Below are 13110 nucleotides of genomic sequence, written 5' to 3' on the forward strand. Positions count from 1 at the left end.
TAAGCATATTATATTATTCGAGTTATATTTATATGCGGTTGTTATGCTAGCTTGTGGTATTGGAGATTTATAGCTTGATATTGCGACGATAAGCTAATGTTGTTTGCTAGCGTGTTTGCGGTTGTGTAAGTGTATGTAAGTAGGTATAATTATATATGTATTCGTATAATTATTGCATTCACTAAGCTTTGCTTACCCTCTCGTTGTTTACCATTTTATAGGTTCGGTTTTGGACAAGGGTAAGGGCATCGTTTTGGACTAGAGATCCCGCTTGATGCTAGGGGACGCTTTTGGCTTTAGTAGCTCTTGGAGTTTGACCGATAGTTGGGTAGTTTAATCCCAAACGCCATGCTCATTGTGTAGTTTGGAACTTAAACTTTTTGGTGGTCGAAACTCGTGAATTGTATTAAACTCGTAAAACGGTCGATGTGGGCCCCGCTTGTAAAACTTTAATTTTATGTTTGAAACATGTTAGTTTTACATATTTGGTAGTATGGTAAAAGCGTTTTGTCTAAAAGTGACGGGAACTAGTCAATCTTTTCGCGGTTAAAAAGTCCCGGGGACAGCCAGATATGGCGCGGCGCGCGGGCCATATGGCGCGGCGCGCCGATGGTCTGCAACAGAAATTTTTTTTTATTTCGTATTTTTACAAGGTTTTGTCGGGTGTTGGTTTGGGTTGTTACACAAAGTTTACAATATTAATTTAAGATTTAAATATTAATTTTAAAAACATGGTAAAAATAAAATTAAAAATCTTTTTGTCTTTTTTTTTCACTTTAATCAATCAAATATTATCAAAAATATGCGCCCCTCTTTTCGGTAAAGTAATTTCGGTTCCAAGACCTAATTTAACTCATGACGAATTTTTGAAATATTTTGAGTTGATTGATTAAAGATATTTATACCTTAAGAATAAACGTTAAATTTCGCAGTGACGTAATAAATTTTTGAATGATATCAATAATTTCGGTCGCCAAACCTAATTTTATTCAATACCAATTTAATACTTTTTAGCGAACAAATTAGCGTTTATTATCAAAAGGTTAAAAATAAAAAAAAATAAAATAAAAACTGTACAGACATACCTGTGAAATAGATTTCTTAGTTATATGATCTATCCCATTCATAAGATAGTCGGTTTAATTGGTTTTCCATAGCTACATAGGCGTAACCTCGAGCATTCAGTGTGTTTTCTTCTAAACATATGAACGGTCCGTCTCTGCATAAAGTAACAAATTCGGTATTTGAATAGGTTTGATTATTTGAACATTTACCTCCATGTGACCATTTTCCGCATTTGTGACATCTTTCTAGGTGTCGTGCTCTTCTTTTCACTGCGGATTTTGATTTTCCTTTACCAAATTGTAACTTATTATCTTCGCATCTAGATTCTTTTCTAACTCCGTCCATTCTTTCTCTGATTACTGATACTAATTCACTCGGTAGTATGTCATTATTACGTTTAGTGATCAAAGCGTGTAGCATTAGACCATGGTTTAGTTCACAGGCAGTCTTCATTTTGTAAAAACCTAAAAAAATAAAAATTCAGAATGGGGGGAGAAAACTAGTTCTTTGGGGTCTGCTAGGGAAAGACCATTCGGGTTCCATTTTCGAGAACTACACGAAAACAGACAATCTAACTCTAACAGAAATACATAAACCCCTTTAAAGACTTGATTCTTCCCACACTTAGTTAGCTGTGGTGTCGAAATTGTGATTAACTTCGTTGTCAACTTCCATCGGACCATGTATGTAATGTTTAACTCTGTGACCATTAACTTTAAATTCAATCCCATTTGAATTTATTAATTCTATCGTTCCGTATGGGAAAACTCTTTTGACTATGAATGGTCCAGACCATCTTGATTTCAATTTTCCAGGAAATAGCTTGAATCGTGAATTGAAAAGAAGAACTCTGTCTCCTTCCTTAAATTCTTTTGAACTTCTGATTTTTTATCATGCCATTTCTTCGTTCTTTCTTTATAGATTAACGAATTTTCATATGCTTCATGTCTTAATTCTTCTAATTCGTTTAGTTGACTTAATCGTAGACGTCCAGCTTCATGTAAATCAAGATTACATGTCTTCAAAGCCCAAAATGCTTTGTGTTCAATTTCTACTGGAAGATGACATGCTTTTCCATAAACAAGTCTAAAAGGTGTGGTTCCAATTGGAGTTTTGTAGGCTGTTCTAAAAGCCCAGAGTGCATCCTCCAATTTAATGGACCATTCCTTTGGATTTGATCCTACGGTTTTCTCTAGAATACGTTTTAAAGCTCGGTTGGTATTTTCAACTTGTCCACTTGTTTGTAGATGATATGCGGTGGAGATTTTATGAGTTACTCCATATCTTTTAAGAACTTTCTCAAGTTGATTATTACATAAATGAGTACCCCGATCACTTATTAAAGCTTTCGGTGTTCCAAACCTTGCAAAAAGACGTTTTAAAAAGTTGACTACAACTCGTGCATCGTTAGTTGGGAGAGCTTGTGCTTCCGCCCATTTAGATACATAATCAATGGCTACGAGTATATATAGATTATTATGAGATTTTGGAAATGGACCCATAAAGTCAATACCCCAAATGTCAAATACTTCACATACTTGAATGACATTTTGTGGCATTTCATCACGTTGACTTATTTTTCCGGCCCTTTGACATGCATCACAGGATTTGCAAAGAAGGTGTGCATCTTTGTAAATTGTAGGCCAATAGAATCCAGCATCATAAACTTTTCTTGCTGTTAGTTGAGGCCCATAATGCCCTCCTGTTGGTCCTGTGTGACAATGGTTTAATATTTTACTAGCTTCATCTCCAAATACACATCGGCGTATTATTCCATCGGGACAACTTTTAAACAGATGTGGATCTTCCCAGAAATAGTGTTTTATATCACTGAAGAATTTCTTTCGTCTTTGGTACGATAATCCTTTTTCAAGGAATCCACAAACTAAGTAGTTTGCATAGTCTGCAAACCATGGGATTTCTTTATAATCTATCTTCAATAGATATTCATCAGGAAAGTTGTCTTGTATGGCCGATTCATTTAGAACTTCTAATTCGGGATTTTCAAGACGAGAAAGATGATCAGCGGCGAGATTTTCTGCTCCTCTTTTATCTCGGATTTCAATATCAAACTCTTGTAAGAGTAAGATCCAACGGATTAATCTTGGTTTAGCATCTTGTTTTGAAAATAGGTATCTAAGAGCAGAATGGTCGGTATAGACCACCGTTTTTGCTAGAACGAGATATGATCGAAATTTGTCAAAAGCAAAGACAATAGCAAGGAGTTCTTTTTCAGTAGTTGTATAGTTCGTTTGTGCTCCTTGTAACGTCTTACTAGCATAATATATAGGTTGAAATCGTTTTTCAATCCTTTGTCCTAAAACGGCTCCCATTGCAAAATCACTTGCATCGCACATTAGTTCAAATGGTAGATTCCAATTTGGTGTTATCATGATCGGTGCATTAGTAAGTTTTTCTTTAAGAATATTAAAAGATTTGATACACTCATCTGAAAAGATGAATGGAGCATCCTTTTCTAGGAGTTTATTCATAGGAGTGGCAATTTTTGAAAAATCTTTTATGAAACGTCGGTAAAAACCGGCATGCCCTAGAAAACTCCTAACTCCTCTAACATTGGTGGGATGTGGAAGTTTAGCAATTACATCTACTTTAGCTCTATCCACTTCAATTCCTTCTTTTGAAATTTTATGTCCAAGAACGATGCCTTCTTTAACCATGAAATGGCATTTCTCCCAATTAAGTACTAGATTTGATTGTTCGCATCTAATAAGCATTCGTTCAAGATTAACTAGACATGATTCAAATGTATCACCGAAGACTGAAAAGTCATCCATGAATACTTCCATGCATTCTTCTATCATGTCGTGAAAAATTGCCATCATACACCTTTGAAAGGTTGCAGGGGCGTTGCAAAGTCCAAATGGCATGCGTTTGTAAGCAAAAGTACCATAAGGGCACGTGAATGTGGTTTTCTCTTGATCTTCGGGTGCTATTGGAATTTGAAAATATCCGGAAAATCCATCTAGAAAACAATAGTAACTATTTCCGGCTAATCTTTCCAACATTTGATCTATGAAAGGTAAGGGAAAGTGATCTTTTCTGGTGGCGTCATTTAATTTTCTATAATCAATACATACACGCCATCCTGTTACAGTCCTAGTAGGAATAAGCTCATTTTTCTCATTTGTAATGACAGTCATGCCACCCTTCTTAGGCACGCATTGAACTGGGCTTACCCATGGACTATCAGAGATTGGATAAATTAGACCTGCATCTAGCAGTTTAATAATCTCTTTCTTAACTACATCTTGCATATTAGGATTTAGTCTTCGTTGGCGTTGCACATACGTTTTATGACCTTCTTCCATAAGGATTTTATGTGTGCAATACGAAGGACTTATTCCTTTAATATCATGAATCTTCCATGCAATGGCTGGTTTATGAGCTTTCAACACAGAAATGAGTTGTGATTTCTCATTTTCAGTAAGAGAAGACGATATTATTACAGGTAATTCAGATTCACCATGTAAATAAGCGTATTCCAAATGGTTTGGAAGTGGCTTTAACTCTAATTTTGGAGGTTCTTCTATCGATGATTTGTATCGATATCTGTCTTCTTCTTTTAGTATTTGAATTTCTTCTGTTGTTGGTTCATATCCATTAGCTATTAGTGTAGCTAACATTTCAGCTTCATCAATTGGTTCATTACCTTCTCCTAAAGAACATTCTCCTGTTCCTTGTAATTCTGGAAATTCTTCTAATAATGCTGCATGTGCATCTATAGTTTGAATATAATAACATGTATCATCTGCAGATTGTGATTGTTGCATTGCTCTATCAACTGAAAAGGTAACACTCTCATCCTCTATACTTAGGGTCAATTTCTTACCGAACACGTCTATCATTGCTTTAGCCGTGTTTAAGAATGGTCTTCCTAATATGAGAGGAACTTGAGAATCTTCTTCCATGTCCAAAACAATAAAATCTACTGGAAATACTAAAGTACCAACTTTAACTAGCATGTTCTCCATTATCCCTCTAGGATATTTTATTGATCTATCGGCTAGTTGTATGCTTATTCTTGTTGGTTTCAATTCTCCAAGGTCAAGTTTAGTGTATAGTGAATACGGCATTAGATTTATACTAGCACCTAAGTCTGCCAATGCTTCTATTGAACTAAGACTACCCAGAAAACATGGAATTGTGAAACTTCCTGGATCAGATAATTTTTCTGGTATCTTATTCAACAGCACTGCTGAACAATTAGCATTCATAATAACAGCCGAGAGTTCTTCCATTTTCTTTCTATTTGAAATTAGATCTTTCAAGAATTTAGCATATCTAGGCATTCCTGAAATCACATCAATGAAAGGAAGATTTACATATATCTGTTTAAACATATCTAAAAATTTGGATTGCTCGGCTTCAAGTTTCTCTTTCTTCATTTTACTCGGGTAAGGAAGTGGTGGTTGGTATGGTTTAACATAAGGTTTATCCTTAGCTGTGTTATCTTCATTAACCTTTTCAACTACCGGTTCTTTTTCCTTATCTTGATCAGGTTGTGGTTCTTGTGGAGTAGGAATAGCTTCATCAGAAGTTACAGGTATTTCAGGTGGTTTAAGTGTTGTACCACTTCTTGTGGTAATAGCTTTAGCTGTTTCATTCCGGGGGTTAGCATTTGTATCACTAGGTAGACTTCCCGGTTTTCTTTCACCTATTAACCTTGCTAGGTTACTTACTTCTTGTTCCAGATTTTGAATAGAAGCTTGTTGATTTCTAAATGCTTGAGCATTTTGTTCATTGGTTTGTTTCTAAGATGTGAAAAACTGCGTTTGAGTTTCAACTAGCTTCGTCATCATATCTTCTAAATTCGGCTTTTTATCATCGGTTTGTTATGGTGGTTTGTTTTGAAAATTAGGTCTTTGCTGATTGTAAGTATTATTGGATACTTGTTGATTGCTAGGACCTTGTTGGTTGTTGTATGGAATATTTCGGTTATAATTCTGGTTTTGATTGTAAATTGGTCTTGGCGGTTGATAACTATTCTGATAATTATTTCCAGGCCTTTGGTTTATGTATGAAATATTTTCTCTTTGTTCCATTGTTAATTCAATACTGATACAATCTTTTGTCAAATGTGGTCCTCCACAATGCTCACAACTAATTCGTATTGAGTGTATATCTTTAGTCATCTTTTCCATTCGTCTTTCCACAGCATCTATCTTTGCGGAAATGGAATCTAAGTCATGGCTAGAATCGGCTCTAGCTGCTTTAGATGATCTAACGATATCTTTTTCTTGGTGCCACTCATGTGAGTGGGAAGCAGTGTTATCAATAATTTTGTAAGCATCAGTTTCGGTTTTCTTCATAATAGAACCACCAGCTGCTATATCTATGTCTTTCCTTGTAGTGATGTCGCATCCTTGGTAGAATATTTGTACTATTTGACAGGTGTCTAAACCATGTTGCGGACATCCTCTTAATAACTTTCCATATCTAGTCCACGCCTCATATAGAGTTTCATTTGGTTTCTGTGTGAACGTAACAATTTCTGCTTGAAGTCTTACGGCTTTAGATGCAGGAAAGAATTGTTTAAGAAATTTTTCAACTAATACGTCCCATGTATCGATCGCCCCTTCAGGTAACGATTCCAACCAATCTTTGGCTTCTCCCTTTAAAGTCCAGGGAAATAACATGAGATATATCTGTTCATCCTCCACTTCTCGGATTTTAAATAGTGTGCAGATCCTATTAAAGGTACGTAAATGTTCATTTGGATCTTCCTTCGGCGCACCACTAAATTGGCATTGATTAGTCACCATGTGTAGAATTTGTCCTTTGATTTCATAATCTGGCGCATTAATGTCTGGATGAGTAATTGCGTGTCCTTGGCCAGTGCGTTTAGCTCTCATTCGGTCTTCCATACTTAAAGGTTCCAGATTCTCCATAATTGAATTTGTTGAATCGGAATCACTAGAGGATTCTGATTTAATGGTTCTTTCCTCAACAATCTCTGTTTGAATGATTGGTGGTTCCGGAGGAAAGTTTAGTGGCTCAGGATCTACGAACCATTCCTGAATATTCTCCGGATTCTCAATTGTGAGGTCGGGTTCAAAAAATGGATTATCGGAAATTTGAACTGAAGTACTTGGTCGACTGGATGACGATTCTAAAGAAAAATCAACGGCGGTAATATTTGCTAAATGTCTTGATCTAGTTACAGGTGGTGAACGTACAAAAGGTGGTGAACGTCTTGCTCGGTGCATTCACTGAATATCCTATCCTATTAGTTTTTAAAAGGAAAGAAAAATTATAATAAGTTATCCAACCAATAGACTTTTCTGATTTTTCCCACGTTTCGAATAGCCAAAAGATGCAGCAGAGGGGCAGGATTCGTTTGGTCTCAATATAATTGAGGACTGTTTGGCTCCAATAACCCGGTCTACGTACAAATCCAACTATTACTACGAACCAGAAAATTTTGATGTCTATTAATTTAACCACTCAAAATAAATTTTCGTAATTTTAAGAAATTTAGATAAGAAGTAGAATAAAAATCTATGTCCTAAAACTAGAATAGCGAGAAATAAGAAAGAAAAAGAGTTCGTCGGAAAAATGTCAAAAAAGAACAATGGTTGAAAAATAAAAGGTGACGGAAAAAATAAAAGAAACTTATAAAACTTAAAAATACTTGACTAACCTAACCTTATTACTACAACTAACTTAAAATTATAATCGCAAATTGAGATTACTAATTGGAATGATAATTGATACATAGTAAAAGGTGTCTAAAAATATTAAAGCTTACAGGAAAAACTATATCCCAAATGGAAATAACTTAAAAAGAAACTAAAACTTAAAAAGGCGTCGCAAAATTCTAAAGCACTTAAATCTTGGTTTAAAGAAAAAGCACTTAAGGAATTCTACGGCAAAGCCTAAAAATCTAGAAGTAAAAATAACTATGGCAAAAACTATATTTAAAACTAATTATGAGCTAAAAATACAAAAGTTACGCTAAAACGATTAAAAAGGAAAAAAATATAAAAATATATAAAAAGTTGTAAAAAGTACAATTTTTATAAAAATATTATTTTTATATTATTTATTTTATAAAACTATTAATTTTACAATTTAATTAAACTAATTTAACTAAAATAGAAATTAAATAAAACTTAAATTAAAATAAAACTAATTATAATAATAATAATAATTAGGGTTAATAATAATTATAATTAATAATAATCCGTAATAAATGCAGTTTAGGGTTTCTGTCGGTGTCAGAGAAACTCCGCGAGTCGCGGTAATTAATGAAGCAAACCCCGCGAGTCGCGGGGTTCAGAAATTCAGATGACAGCTTATTTAAATTCGACGCGTTTTTCTTTATTTATTTATTTATTTTTTTTTTCTATTTTTTATTTTTATGTTTATATATTTAAAAAAAATATGTGTATAATAAAAACTTATATTTAAAACTTAAATAAAAATAGAATTACTTTATAATTTTATAAATAAAAATCTTAAAACTAGATTTATATATATATATTTTTTTTATATGTTTTTAAATAAAAACAAAATACTTAAATAAAACTTATATAAAAATAAAGAAACTTTATAAAACTTAAATATTTAACAAAATCTTAAAAATACATAATTTTTTTTTATGTAGCGTTGCGCTTCCGGCTTTTAAGAGGTTCCCCGGCAGCGGCGCCAAAAATACTTGATGTTTCGCGAGGTGTATATAAAATAGTTATTAATTTTAGCAGAAAATACTATTAAATACGATACAATTTTACACAAGATATTTATTTATTTAGAGAACGGATATACTTAAACCTTGCTACAACACTTATAGGCAGTGTACCTAATCGTACAGTAGTGTATTTTTTAGTAAGTCCGGTTCGTTCCACAGGGAATCTTTTTAAACAAAGCTTAACGCTATATTAGTTTACTTTTATAGAAATACAAATATATATATATAAGTAATATTATTATTATAAAGGGGGGTTTTTACCGTTTAATGACCGGTTTGTCGATTTTAAAACTTTAGTCGCAGTTAAAACCTAATGTAAAATATTAAATAAATAAAAGACTTAATTTAAAGCGTAAAATAATTAACGATAATGAAATTGCAATAAATAAAAGTGCGATAAAATAAAATTGCGATAATTAAAAAGTACGATAATTAAAAGTGCGATTAAATAACAATAAATAAAAGTGCGATAATTAGAAGTGCAATTAAATATAAAATAAAGGAAATTAAATATGAAATAAAAGAATTATGCTTATTTAAACTTCCGTAATCATGATGTTTGACGTGTTGATTTTAGTTTTATGCCCATGGGACAATTGTCCTTTATCCTGGATTATTTAATTTGTCCGTCTGGTTTTTGTCCATAACAGTTCATCAGTCATAAATATAAAGTGCGAGTGTCCTCGCCAAATTATTCTTATACTCGAAGTTAAATATTCCAACTAATTGGGGACTTAAACTGTAACACGATTTTAATACTTTGTTTAATAATTACACCAGGATGTCGACTGAGTGTAACCAAAGGTTTTAATATTTTGTTATCAATTATACCAAGTGTCCTTGTACATAATTTCACCCCTGTTTTAATTATTCTAGTGGCTATTAATCCATTCTCGTATCCGGGTTAAATGAACGATTATTCGTACATATAATTACCCCGCCCATCGTGTCCGATTGAGTGTATATGGTAATTTATAGGGACGTCCAATTGTAAATCTTTATATTAACATTAACAAACTATCATTTAGTTAAACAAATATAAAGCCCATTAATAGCTCATAGTCTAATTTCCACAAGTGTCGTTCTTTTGTCCAAACCCCAATTATGGTACAAAGCCCAATTACCCAATTTTAGTAATTAGCCCAACATCATGATTACTTCGTTTTAAATAAGCATAATAATAACTTAGCTACGAGACATTAATGTAAAAAGGTTGAACATAACTTACAATGATTAAAAATAGCGTAGCGTTACACGGACAGAATTTCGACTTACACCCTTACAATATTCGCTAACATACCCTTATTATTAGAATTATAATTAAAATTAAAATATAAATTATATATATATATATTTTACGTATGAATGAGGAGAAGAAAAAGATGGTTTTTGCGATCAGAATTCGGTTGCTTTTATAGGGATTTTTGAAACTTGGGGCTCCGCGACCTGCGGCCTTTTTGGCCTTCAAACTCCGCGAGTCGCGGAGTTTGCAATTACAGCTCACTCTGGTTTGGAGTCTTTCTTGCCGACGGTTTTTATTATTTATTATAATATATAAATAATTATAAGAATTATTTAAATATTATATTATATTTATGTGCATAGTTGACTTGTAATTTTTAGTCCGTTGCGTCGAGCGTTGAGAGTTGACTCTGATCCCGGTTCCGGATTTTCGAACGTCCTTGCGTACAATTTTATATTTTGTACTTTGCGTTTTGAATCTTGTACTCTTGTAATTTCGAGACGTTTCTTATCAATAATTGGAACCTCTTTGATTGTCTTTTGTACTTTTGAGCTTTTTGGTCGTTTGCGTCTTCAATTCGTCGAATATGTCTTTTGTCTTCGCCTTTTATTATTTAAACGAATATCACTTGTAAATAGAACAATTGCAACTAAAAGCTTGTCTTTCTTGAGGAATAATGCTATGAAATATATGTTCGTTTTTAGCAATATCAAAGACTCATCATCGGAAGTGATCCGTCTGGTGGAAATAGAAAACATCTCTGCCTGTCCAGAAAGATCGGTTGGTCGGTCAATTTTGAAGGTAACAATCTCCCCATGTGATCGTAAGATCAAGGTTTGATTGTACACATCAATGATAGTCCTAGCCGTATTCATGAAAGGTCTTCCTAACACTATTGGTGTGTGTAGGTCTTCCTTGATATCCATTACGACGAAATCCGTAGGATACAAGAATATGCCGACTTTCACTAAGACATTCTCAACTATGCCCTTAAGATATCGAATTGTGTGATCGGCAAGTTGGATTGTCATTTTGGTTGATGTCAAGTCTCCTAACTCTAATCTCTTGTAGAGAGAGTAGGGGATTAGGTTGATACTTGCTTCTAAATCTGCTAGCACATGAATGGTTCCAGATTAGTAGATTGAACACGGAAAAATGAATCGGCCCGTATCTCCTAGCTTCGGTGGTAGAGAGTTCCTGAGTAATGCAGAGCATTCTTCACTCAGTGAAATTTTGTTAGAGTCTGGTATCCTCTCCTTTATAGAGAGAAGCCTTCGGATGTATCTCTTCTGGTTGGGGACTTCAGACATAGTGTCCAGGAATCTTCGATCAAGTTTGAAGGAATCAAGCTTGGACGGTTCTTCTTGTAGCCTTCCAGGATAGGGTACACGAACTGGAGTTTCCGGTGTCAGCTTCTGAGTATATGTTGATTTGTTCTTAAGCCTTGCTGACCTTCTCCGTGGTTCTTCCTCTGGGATTATGGAATCCATTTGTTTTGCTTCTTCTATGTGGGGATTTTGGATAGTATTACTTGGCAATCACCAATGCGGTTGGGTTTCAAGGCGTTGTGATAACTGTCCGAGCTGCGTTTCAAGGCTTTTGAGCCGAGCCAATTGGTTTCTCATTGGTATCTCCGTCTGATCTTACCTGGCTGCAGTTCTCTGATTTAGCTGTTGTTGTCCTTGAATGAACTGAGTCAACTGATCATCAACTCCGAGAGTGGGGTTAGTTGCTTTCGTAATCTGGGTGGTAGGGGAATTTTCCTCAACTGGGGTACCAGTGAGTGGAAGTGGTTGATCGTAGGTCAATTGAGATTGTTGGGCTGGGTAAGGTGGATAGCGATAGTGAAAAGGTTGATTGTTTCGCTGAAATTGATTAACCTTAAGTTGTTGATGGAATCTGGGATTTGGAGGACGAGCTGGGTATTGAACGTAATAGACCGAACCGTCGGGGTTTTCATACTCAACTTGATATTCTTCAGTGGGTTGCGGGTTGGTACAATTTAAACAAGCCTGAGCTTGGCTGACCTACTGCGGCTGCATCTTCAATTCTCCGAGTTGTTTAGCAAGAAATTCCATCTTATCCATGAGGGATTTGATGGCCTCCGTTTGATTGTTGAGTGCAGAGAGTGGGGCAGATGATGAAATTGTTTCACCACTGTTCCAGTCATGATGATGTATTGTCATGTTCTCGAGCAACTCCCATGCTTCATCTGCGGTTTGGTTCATTAGATTCCCTTGAGCTGCTACATCGATCGTTGTCCTATAATTTACCGTAAGACCATTGTAGAAGGTACAGATTTGGGCTGAGCGTTCTAGCTGGTGATTAGGGCATTTCTTCAGCAGGGGTTTGAATCGCTCTCATGCAATGTAAAGAGATTCATCATAACTTTGTTTGAAGTTAATGATGTCATTCTTCAGCTTGGTTTGTTTAGAAGGAGGGAAATATTTTGTTAGGAATTTAGTAGCCATCTCTGTTCATGACGTGATGGAACCTTTTTCCAGTCCTTCGAACCAGGTTTGAGCATGATGAGTGAGAGAATAGGGGAACAAGTATAGCCGGACTATATATTGTCCTATCCCTGGATGCTTGTAGGAGTTCGAAAGAGATATAAATTTATCAAGGTGAGAATTAGGATCATCATTCGGTAATTCATGAAACTAACAGCTGTTCTGAATGAGCTGGATGATGTGATGTTTTAACTCGAACGAGTGTCCTTGAATCTCTGGAAATCTGATCGGTCCTCCTCGACCTTCAATCGAAGGTTTAGTGTTTTCTGCTAAAGTGACGCGTAATGCCATTCGATTTCTGATTCGTGCTTCCTTGCGTGCTTTAAAGATTATGGCGTCTGGATCAGGTACGAATAACAATGGCCCTGATCTAGATCGGGTTTGGGTCATACACTGGGTATGCCTTTTTTTGTTGTTTTAATTTTTATACAGATAAACTAAGTTCCTAATTAAATCAAAGGTAAACTAATCTAAAGTAATCTAAGGTATTCTAATTATAGTCTAAGGTAGTCTTATTCTATAATAGTCTAAGGTATTCTAATTATCCTAATTATAGATATGTTTTTGGTTCTTGCTACTGA

This window comes from Rutidosis leptorrhynchoides, chromosome 4 (genome assembly GCF_046630445.1).
Source record: "Rutidosis leptorrhynchoides isolate AG116_Rl617_1_P2 chromosome 4, CSIRO_AGI_Rlap_v1, whole genome shotgun sequence".
In the NCBI taxonomy this organism is placed as follows: domain Eukaryota; kingdom Viridiplantae; phylum Streptophyta; class Magnoliopsida; order Asterales; family Asteraceae; genus Rutidosis; species Rutidosis leptorrhynchoides.